The sequence below is a fragment of the Atractosteus spatula genome, chromosome 5, assembly GCF_055471065.1.
Source record: "Atractosteus spatula isolate fAtrSpa1 chromosome 5, fAtrSpa1.hap1, whole genome shotgun sequence".
Lineage (NCBI taxonomy): Eukaryota > Metazoa > Chordata > Actinopteri > Semionotiformes > Lepisosteidae > Atractosteus > Atractosteus spatula.
In genome coordinates this window covers 18,197,681-18,209,595 of record NC_142710.1, presented here as the reverse complement: position 1 = coordinate 18,209,595, position 11,915 = coordinate 18,197,681, and the positions used below count along the sequence as shown (strand labels likewise).

Here is an 11,915-nt window from a genome sequence, read left to right as displayed (position 1 = left end):
GATCACTGGTAACTTGTTTTTCTTAAGTCAGAACTATTTCTTCTTACTCTTTATGTGAAGAGAATGGAACCACACAGGGAGGTATGTACGTGTTTTAATAATTATTTTACGAGAATTTTAGAATTACCTGTTTATTTGTACAGAGAAAGCAACTAGCACCTTCACATAAAAGACACAAGATAAATAATTTAAGAAAACTGGACTAGTGTACATTTAAGTAGTTTCTGTGTTTTAAGGAATCTTTTTTATGGGTTGATGATTTCTGATAGTTTGCCAAGACTAAAAAAATACACTTTTTCATTAATAATACAAAATTTAAAACTGGGCTTTAGATTTGCTTTGCTGATATAAGGCACCTTTTATTTGCCCTTCTTTGTACTACAATTAATTAAATACTGTTTTCATCAGACACATTGCAGCTATTTTTTACTTGCTGTATGCAGATTTACTTGAAAATTCAACTCAGATGTTTTTTATATAATTTCAATTTTAATTTGAAATAATCGCATGGGAAATTAAAAATGTTCAGTTTTATTTTCCTGATTCGCCACTGATGGGCAACACTTGTCAGAGATTTTTCACACTTCAGATTCTCAGATATTATTTCTGATTTTTCTATATTAGCAACACTTTTTGAATTTTAAATGTAAAAAAATTCAGAGTGATCTGAGCAACGTAGATTTTAACCCTGAGAAGTTCAAGTGTCACCCTCTCTTACATGTACAGATGTCTACATTAAAAGTATTAATACAAATTCTGGATGTTGTCAGTCAGTTGTTGGTATCCATAGTGTGTGATAAAAGGAAGTGAAAGTTTAATCAGGGGGTGATGTTACAGTAACCATTAGAAGACATTCTGTGCTTGAGGTCAGGTGAGGTTCCAGAAATCTCCCCATAAAACCACCAAAGAATGGAATTCCCTAAATCAACATTGGATCATGCAATGTACATTTTTAACAGAAACTAAAAAATAAACATCAACCTTAACTCAAGTCATTTGCAGCTTGTTCTTGTGCAGCAAGTGGAGCATGCTGGGAAGGCTTTGGGCATCTTTGTTACCTCTGTGAAAACTGCTGCAGAATCCAGTTCTTCACTGGAAAAGCGAGAGACCATGAGACAGAAGAAATGGCAAATCCCACATTCATTGAGGTATAGGTGACACACCACATGAGGCCATTCCGTCTAACTCGTTGGGTTGCTAGTAGCTGATCGATCTAAGCATCTTTTCCACTACTCCTTGAAAGATGCTACAGCAACAACATGGTATTTCAAACAAGCAATAACTTTTTGTGATGCTGTAAATACAATTCTTCATAATGTTCTAAATGAGGTCTTACTAGTGTGTTATAAAATTTTGACATATCATTCCTTCATTTAGATTCTACAGCTTGTTGTGCGTAGTTATCCATTAGAAGATACTTGTGAAAGTAATTACATTTTAAATTAGTAAGAAGGGGGAAATTGGGAAACAGGTAATGCCTTACTCTACAAACTATATACAAGCCAGACTGTTCACTCTAACTGATGGATTTTCTCCCAAATTCTTTTTGATTTTAAATGTAATTACTTACATAAATAACTTGTTACTATATCAGAATACATTTTGAAAGTAACTTTGCCCAATACTTTCTGCTTTTAATTTTACATCCTTACATAATGTTTGCCTATCTATTGCATTCCTACAGTATGTCAGGGACGTATCAACATGAACACCTAAGCTGCTTCTTCAGCCTGTTTTTTGTAGCCAAAGATTATACTCATCTGTCTACATGAAGTATAATGTACCAGGTGTCGGTCCAAAATTGAAATTTTCTAAATCATTTTGAATTTCCTTTTATACCTTCTGCAATGTTTGCTTATACATCTATTTTTGTGTCATCTGTTATCTGTACACTTTGCTTTTGATTCATTAACTGCTTTTCAGTCCAAATACATGAATTACCACAGATGGCTGAGACTTGGATTTCTAGTCCAGTGTCAATATACAATTTTGATCTGTCAAACTTCACCAAACTCAAGCCTTTATTATCAGATCAGATCATATAAAAATACATATTTTATTGAATTTATTGATTGATATTACACCATTAACCAATTGTCAAGTAAATCCTATATGCTGCACTTACTGTATATCTTATTTGTTACTGTTTAACTGCTTTTTTAATTTAATGAGTGAAATAAAATCACTTAATAATAGGTCGGCATCAAATAATAGACTGTTACAAAAATGAATATTGTTTCTTATATTGTTTTACACTGTATATCAGAAACTCTGCACAGATACTGTATTAAGAAAGTGAACTTTGTAAAATAAATAAAACAATAACATAGAAATTATTTTATTAAAATTGAAAAAGCTTTCACTTTTTTTACAGTTCAGTGAGAAGTTTGGCTAAGTGGGCATGTCAAGATATTTCAGTCCAGAAGGACAATCAGCTCTACAAATACTGTCTTTTGAAAGCAATAACATAACCTGACCCCAGGAGTTTACACTAGCGGCTGTTCATTAACAATCCAGACACAACAAGTCACACATTCAGAAATGCAGGTGTGCTGTAAATGTTCTGCTGTCTGGATTAAACCACAGGCGCACCACAGCAAGGAAAGTCATCTGCATTTCTCACTCAGTGCTAAAAATAGTACGTGATTCATGAACTATGCGTTTACAGAGAAAAACACATACAGTGTACTACCCAATAAACCAAGCACTTCATTCAAGTCAAATTCATGTGAAGCAGAGATCATGGAGTCTGCAACAACAAGGTTACATGCAAATCCACATTAACTTTAAGTATAGAGTACATAAAATGTATAAAATCAAATTAAAAAAATTAATGGCCATAGTACCTTTAGGGAAAAGATGTTACAAAATCTGACAGGATTTGTAATCAATTAGCATATAAGCAGGGATTTTTAGCATACTACATGTGTTTCAGAATTTCTTTCACACCTTTCACAACAGCGCCTCAGGATGCATTTAATTAATTTCTCTGTGAAGCCAAACTTTCCATCCTCACAGCTAACCTGCCAGGCAGATCTCAGGCTGATGGTGACTCAGTCTTTTGGGACTTTAACACAGCATTCTTGAATGGCACCTGTGCATGGAAAGAAGCTGGAAATACATTCCAACATTTTAGTTTATGAATTAAGGTAAATAAGGTTAGTAAGGGTAAATAAGTTAATAAGTAATAATTGGAACATATCAGCACATCCTTGTACCCGTGATCAGAAAGCCAGTTATTCCACGTGAGGTCATGGCAATCTGGAGCTTGTCCTGAGAGCACCTGGTGCAACACAGGAAAACACCTGGACAGGGTGCAAGTCCATCACAGGGACAATAGTAGCAATGCCTAGGAATTAAAAATGCACAGCACGTACTTCTCAGTACTCATTTTTAACTCAATGGGCTATGGGCCAGCACAATTCAGTAAAAGTCTTGTAAATACTTTTATAACCTAAGCGTTCCCAGTATTAGTACTGTTAGTTGATAAGAGTGAATCTCTGAAAATAATCATTCAAAGCCTTCACTCAGACTCCAAGTGAAGCGCTCTGAACTGCACAGCACTGTGTCAACACAGTTGGACAGCTGCCCCCTTGGAGTCACATTGTGCCTAAGTGAGAGGAGAGAAACAACCACTCACATAGCGGATTAGCTGATCACATGCATTACCTTTCAAATTATTTAGAGCAGCAGATGAAGATAAGCTACTTGTCTGGCAATCCTATTTGCTTAGCGTGGGATGCCCTTTTAACCCTCATTCAGGTATGCGTTCTGATAAAGTTTGCACAACAATATTTCAGTAGTTCAATTAGATCCTAATGAATGTGATAGAGGGATGAAATACTGTTCTGATACGGTGGAGTGATGTGTCATGATGAGAGAAGGGCAGCCTGGCCATGAGGATGCCCTAATCCCCCCTCACTACAGCAAGGATTCAGCTAAGGATTTGCTGCAAGAGTGGATATGGGACATGGGGGGGGGATGTGAGAGAGATAAGCGAAGAAAAGTCAGGGTGTAAGACTTATCTACTGTACATAGAGAAGGGGACGTGTGTGAGATTAGGATCATACCTTCCTCCTGAGCTTCTCTTATAAACTCCACAATGTAGTCCACACCCCTGAACCAAGAGTAGCCTGGTGTCAGTGTACATCAAACATGCATTAAAGCAGACCCCCTCCTACGTCTGCACGTCTATAAATATGTCTCTACTTCTTAACAAATCAGACATACTGTATCTAAGGCCTCATCAAAAATGAATTAAAAAGACACTGCTGGATTGTAGCGGCGAGGCTTAATAATAAGGCAGAATTAAGTGTTTCTGAGCTTCCCAAATGAGGCCCCATTTCTCTGTTCATCTCTGTGGTGCAGCCACAGAGAAACTATTCATGCAAGATGATTTAAGGTTTCCTAGGACAGCTCCCAAAGGGGGATGCACTTAGCTAAGTCTGGCTATCATGATCAATGGTCATCCACTGGCGCCTATCAGTCTAGGGAGTGCCGGATGGACATCTGGACTGCATTCCTAAGTGTCAGGACTAAGTGACTCATATCTCACCTTGATCAACCAATCAGGGACTGGTAGGGCTGAGTAACCCACGTGGGACTCTGATGCCCATGGAACTTTCAGCCAATCAACAAGCTGAAGTTCCTCCAGGTAAAAACAGGCAACACAGGCCTGGAGATTCAGTAAGATTCGGGAGATTCAGTAAGATTCGGGAGATTCAGTAAGATTCTGGAGAGGATTCTGTGGACTGTTCTAAAGGGAATTCAAAGGAGAATTCCAGGGCAGGACGGCCCAGGAGCAGAAGGCTCCCAAGGGCAGGACATTCTCGCAGCGCGCCTCCTGACCATCCTGAGACTCAGCCCGGACAACCACGGAACGGCCAGTGTGTCCGAGGGCCAGAACTTTCCTTTGTTCTAAGAGTCTAGAGTGGAGGTTGCCAGAGAGTAACCAGCAGCAGGCCTCGTGAACAGGTCAGAACTGTGGACAGCTGAATCACCATTCAGAACTAGCTCTTCATCAGGAACGAACCAGTCCTCTTCCTGACTTGCTGGGACCCACAGTCATCTTTTCTCCTGTGCACAAACTTTGCTAGTTAAAGCCAACACTAACTAGCCGGTCAGTGAGCATCTGCAGCGCACCGTCGCAAGCCGCACAGCACAGCCTGGCACCGAGCCAGACAGCGCGGATTGGACAGCAACAGCCTGCAACTGTTTCTTTGTGCCCGCAGGAGATCTGAATCCCCAGAAATTGGATGAGTATTCAACTTCAATGCATTACAGCTCGAGAATTCAATTGCTATCCCAACCAGTTGATATCAATTTAATTCCTAAGAGTTATGTACTTGTTTTGAGTATCTAATGTAGAAGTTGTAACCAAGTTCACTTTACGAAACGGTCTTAATGAATGATATACTGAACGTATGTCCTCTTGATATGTGTAACACTTCGTAACTGATTGAATATATATCTTTTGTATTCTGATAACCCTCTCGATAAGATCTGTTAGGTTTAAGGCATATTCTATGTATTAATAAATGTATCCTCGTGTATTAGTACCTGCGTGTGTGCGTTGTTTGAGTTATGTCGCATGGTTGGATTCTAAAGCCATCAAAAGAATCAACTTTGTGATTTACTGCTACAATTAATAATTGTCTCAGTAAATGCCCAAACCCTACAGAACTGGTGCCTTCAGAGAGCCACTATGATTACATATTTGGCGTCCCTGAACGGCTATGAAACACTACATGCATAACAGACTTTCTTAAAATCAGAGCTCAGACCTCAGTGTTTTTGGTCTGTTACTGTATTAACACGCACATGCACAAACAGATAGGCAAGAAATGCCATTTTCAGTTGTGTGAAAAACAACCATTTAGATCGATCAATATCAGCATCACTAATCAAAGAGACAATGTACATTTTACATTCCCTGTCACAAATTTACTTTTATTCGGTATTTTAGCAAGAACCCAGAAAAATGAACATTCTTACAGGAAGTCCTCTGCAGCATGGTTGAAGTAATTAAAAATACCAACAATAAATAATTCATTACACTTATATAGCACTTTTCTGGACACTCCACTCAAAGCACTTTACTGGTAATGGGGACTGTTACGACCCCAAGTGTCTAGGGGTAAAGGGGTGTAACATTTAGGATAATTTTTGGATGCAGGTGGGTTCTGGTGAGGGACTTGGGAAGTGCGGTAACAAGGGTTGGTGCAAAAAGTGATAATTTTAAGGTGAATAAGTGACTGGTATGAAATAAGACACAATAATACACAGGGGTAAGGGAACTGGAGTGGTGCCAAAGAAAAGAAAATAACAAACAAAATGGAGCTGGCTAAGAAAGTGAGGGAAAGCTAACCTGACTACAAAAGTAAACCCAAAACACACGGTCTTCGGGGTCTTCAACATCCTAGCTAACCTCTACTGACTACCCAAAACCATACAAGACAAAAGGCACTCACCCGTACTAAACTAGTATGACTAATACAAGAATCAACTACCTGTACATGTGCGCAAAATGTACCCAACAACCTCAACTAACTCTATACACGAAAGTTCACACAAACACAAATGAACTATGAATACAAACAAGAGTAGACTAGTAACAGGGTACAAAAGAACACAGAGGTTGATACAATAACAGGTTTGGGCAAGGTAATGGCGAAATAAGGGTAACACAAACAAACGAAAGTACAAAGAAACAAACAGAAACCAACAAAACAACAAAGCCGAAGCTATACGAAAACACACACACACAAAGCAAAACAACAAGCCAACAAAGCCGAAGCAAAACCAGAAGCGAAGCGAAAACCAAAGTCGAGCAGGACCAAAGTCAAACGAAAGACCTCTTCCTTCTAAAAACCTCCATGTTATATACTGAATAAGATGAGTTCTGATAGGTCGAGAGTTAATAGAAGATGATGTAATACGGAAACAATGGTGTAATGGTGGACCAATGGGGGAGGGAGAACAATCAAGGTCAGGAAGTGTGGAACAGCAACAACAAAAACACACATGGACCACACACTGGGACATAATAGGGACTCTCTTCCATCATCAATGTTCAGTATCCATCTGGATGATGTGACAGCAGCCATAGTGCACCAGTACGCTCATCACAGACCAGCTATCAGTGGGGAGGAGAACAGAGTGATGAAGCCAGTTCATAGATGGGATTATTAGGAGGCCGTGATTGGTAAAGGCCAATGGGAAATTTGGCCAGGACACCAGTATAACACTTTTCAAGAAACACCCTGGGAATTTTTAATGACCACACAGAGTCAGGACCTCAGTCTTACATCTCATCCGAAGGACAGCAGTTTCATGTCCCCATCACTATAGCGGGGCATTAGGACCCACACAGAAAAACACACAGGCCCCCTACTGGTCCCAATAACACCTCTTTCAACAGCAACCTTAGGTCTTCTAGGAGGCCTCCCATCCAGGTACTGGCCAGGCTCACACCTGCTTAGCTTCAGTGGTCTACCGGTTGTGAGTTGCAGGGTGATGTAGCTGCTAGCAAAGACCTGAGTGCCTGCCTGCCCCCTAGGGGATGTCTTTTGGGACTGAAAGGAATTATACAAAAGTTTGCTGGGCATCAGCTAGCCTCATTCTGTGCCTGTCAATGCAAACTTGCCCTGCACGTACTTCCTACAAGTCAGGAATAATGACTCAGGAGTGTTCCATTGCAAGAGTCAGGACAGTTGGTGCCTTGGATTTCTTTCCAAAAGTTGCGCTCTGAACAAAAGGTGTTGATAAGTGTGTTCATATGAGAAAATAATATTCTACATATACTTCATGGATCTTTTAACCTGCTTTTATAAAAACTGTGATCAGCACAGTTAATGAAAATCGTTCCTGTGCCGTTTTGTATGATAAATATACCTCTTCATTCGTGATTTGTTCGGATTGCAGGGGTACCGGTTTGAGGCATAGATTTGCAGAAATATATCAAGTTTAAGTTTGTTCGATGCAGAGGTTGTGTTAACTTCTTTTCACTTAGAAAATCAACAAAACATGTAATTTGGCCAGGGGTGCCCCAACATTTGCATACAACTGTATTGTTGACATTCAGGACTGTGTTCAGGTGGGTAGCTTTGTCAGCATGCGCAGTCTGCAAAGGAACGAGTAATAGGTTTATTCCATGCTGAAAAGAGAAGAGAGAAAACACGACAATTCGGCTGAAGAAGGCTTCACAGCCGAAACGTTGTGTTTTCTCTCTTCTCTTTTCAACATGGAATAAACCTATTACTTGCTCCTCTTCTAATTACTTTGCTAATTTTAAAATGTAAGTATATACAGTATAAAGAAACAAACTAAATTGGGACTTGAAGAAGTACAACATTTTTTTAATTTTAATGTAGCAGGACAGGTGTCCATGTAGCAGAACACTTTTTACTCATACAGAATAAGAAAAAAGCAGGTTAGAAATGTCACACAATAGTTTCAATAATAAAGGCTGTTTAAAAAATTACCCATTACAACAAGAAACCTAAATCTTAAGTTGCATGTGAGGGTAACAAATATTTCGATTTTCCCGTGGGTTGAATTTTGCATTAAAGAATACAACAAAAGCTTTTCTTTATTTGATCTATCAAAGCCAGACACATACAGTATATGGTGCATAGTTAAGGCTGTGCATAGCATCAACGTCAGATCTACTTTTTTTTTATTCAGAAGATGAATCACTAGGCAAGATGCTTTATTCCCTTGAAAGTATTATGCTGGTGTGTATACTCCTTCCCAGCTTTGTCACACAAGCATGGCAGAAGCTGATTATGAAGAAGGGAGGGGTATGTTTGGTCTGCATGGCCTGCAGCGATGGCCAGTCTTGGAGTTCTTGGGCCTGAGGGAGTCTGTAAAAGAAAGATATTAGATAATGGGAAACACACTCTTAATGTCCCAGGTAACAAGTCGGCTGCAGCATCAAGACAAACACCAGGAGGTTGCACTCAGACAAGTGTCTAATAAAACTTAGGTCTACATTCAACTGTCTGTGACTGTCAGTGACAGAATAATCCAAATGGTCCTGTGCTGTCTCATAGATCATCGTAAATACATCGTAACAAAGCAAACCAAACAATGTTTTGCAGCTGTCTATAAACCACCACAAATGGTCACCAGGAACTTCAACACTGACTTTGAATCTCGCCATGACAACCAAATCCAAACCACAAATCATAAAAAAATTAAATTCCCATAAAAGTCATACATAATGGTTATGGGTAAATAATGCTACCTGCATGAAGAGATAAGCAGGCACACCTTAGAAAAATGGAACAAATCCAAAACAATTTTTAACTTATATATGTCTCATACAGTTCACACAGAGAGTATTTTTTACTTTTGTTGACACAAGGAAGGTAAACAAAAAAATATTTTCACAGGCCAAGTCCAGATTGAAATTCAATACACTAGATCATGTTACTTTTGTTTTGCTGAAGTCAGGTGCTTCTTAAATATACAAGAGAAACTGTGAAGTATAAAATCCCAGGTGTATTAGAATAGCATTTAAAAAGTATCCTGTGAAGCCTAATTCTGAAAACATTCGTATGTTATGACCAACAAACCAAGCACCAAAAATATGACCAGCAACTTTTTGGAGCCTTCAAAATAATGTTAAATTTAGGAAATAATTAATGGGCTGGACCCCAGTTTCAAGTAAAATTTAAATCAGATGTCATCAACACAGTGAGATTTTAAAGTACAGTGATATGTATCCAAAACTAGCAATTTACAGAAGAATAAACTTTTCAGAATAATAATTCAGGGTGGATGCTTAACTGAAAAACATAATTGATACTCAGCATTATTCACATTGTTTTCCATGATGGATTCTGCACTTAACATTGTGATAATGGATTCCTGTAATCCCAATTTCATTTTGATAGTAAGAGAAATCACTGGGGCACTACAGAAATTGAAGTGCTGTGATGACTCACAAGAAAGGGTTTTGTGAGGTGAAAAAACAAAGCAGGGAATTTTGTCATTTTGAGTTTTAGCTTAAAAAACAGAAGCAATCTCTACAATGAGTAATGAGTAAAATCAGTAAGCGGGAACAAACTCTGTTGAAATATGCTCTACGAATATTTTTGAGGGAGTAATTAACTAAGAAAACGAGGAAAAGAGAAAAATAAAATCATTACCACTCTTGTGATGTTTCAGAAAATGTTTTTTGCAACACTTGAGTTTTCTGCCTGAAAAAGACATGGGATATTTAAAAGATGTTTAAAAGACAGAATGGAATTAGCGTATTAGCTTTAACTATACTGTTACAGTGAGGCTAAACAAATCTGAGAACTTTGTTTCTGTTGAGAAATTAGCCTCAAAGTGCTAAATTGTACCAGAAAATATATCTTTATAAATAATAGACTCGAAATGTCTTTGTATCTGATGGTATAAGCGTGGGAAATCTTCTGAAAAGGTTTAGAATCCAAGTATATTATTTCTAAAGGAATTGGATTAAATGTACTGTATTAAACAAGTCGTAAGCAAATTGCCATACCTTCGAGAAGTCCATAATTATAAGCAATAGAAATATTTGACCATCTTTATGGAGTTTAATTATGTCTTATACAAATAATTACACTGCTGTAAAAATGGAATTTTTGTTTTTGAATAGATAAGATGAACAACAGCTGAACATTCTCTACTAATTTTTTAATGGTTACACTGGTTTTGGTTTTAAAACAATTCACTGCATCTGTGCAAATATGTTTAACCATGTTTTTAAACAGTGTAAGGACTAAATTCTTTACTCTGTAGATCAAAAATAATAAATGACATTTTAGGGTACATGGTTGGAACAGTATTTATTTTCAGTCTATGCTACCAACATACAAAGTTAGAAAAGGCACAACTAAAGCCACCCGGGCTGTAAAGTGTGCCCTATTCAAATCTCAGAGATTTCAAAGATTGCTTGCTACCATGCCAAAAAACGGTATAACTCACAGAATTAAAAAGCACAGGTGGACTGCTGAAAAACGCATTTCTAATGTGTTCCATGTGTGTCTGATCGTACTCTTACTATTTAGGTAGGATATGTCCAGACACCAAGTATTTTAGCCTTTACACAAACTGTTCCTACCTTCAGATGAAAGGACAGCCATAGAGAGGATTAACACCAGTCCCAACACAAGGATTGTCTCCCTCTTCATTTTGTCAACTGGTGTGTCGAGAGCTGGAAACTGAGCCTCAATCTCCCCCTTCAGCTGTTCCAGTCTGCGCTGTCTGCTGTGTGGATTTTTCACAAAAGGAGGTGGTGGTTAATTGCCCCAAGAACCAAACTCACAATGTCCTTCAAAGCTGCCTCATAAAGCATGCGTCACACAAGGAAACAAAAGGCAGCCACATTCACAGTCTGCCTTCTCTGGAAACCCCTATTAAAATCGATCTAGCAGTCCATCTATAAGTGTATTAGTTTTTGATGGCTTAATTATACAGTATCAGTAGGCCCATAAATGCATTTACAAATTAGTAACACATGTTCTAGCTCTTAAACATCCCCTGCAGGAGTTTCCATTATTAAGACGACTGATGGAAAGAAGTATTTATCTAACAAATTGTGGAGTTTGGACTGGTGGAAAAATGAAAAACAACTTAATTTCTGGAGCTTATTATTCTGTCTCTGTTCTCCTAACAAAGGGAGCTTTAGCCTGACTGCAGTTGTGTGGGAAACAGATAACAAGTGGCACAGTGTTCGTTACCAAGTGGAAACTTTGTTCTTCCATTCTCTGCCTCTCCAGATTTGAAATCTCAAATCTGCTGTTTTTAAATACAGATAACATGACTAGACTACAACACCACCCTCATTCTGCATAACCTATATTCTCTGTCTGCTGCCCAGGAACTGTGATGAGCTGAGAAAGAACTTGCTAATGGTGAAAAACAACAACACAGAAATACTT

At 38.3% G+C, this 11,915-nt stretch overlaps 1 long non-coding RNA gene across 1 annotated transcript; it reads right to left on the bottom strand.

Annotated features, from left to right (window-relative positions):
* Nucleotides 1-8,340: 8,340 nt before the first annotated feature.
* On the bottom strand, nt 8,341-11,322 carry LOC148834658 (uncharacterized). Its single transcript, XR_016091065.1, has 3 exons — nt 11,096-11,322; nt 10,155-10,205; nt 8,341-8,864 (listed from the first exon to the last, which is right to left on the bottom strand). It is a non-coding gene; the product is annotated as an uncharacterized LOC148834658 (long non-coding RNA).
* Between the last annotated feature and the right edge of the window lie 593 nt (nt 11,323-11,915).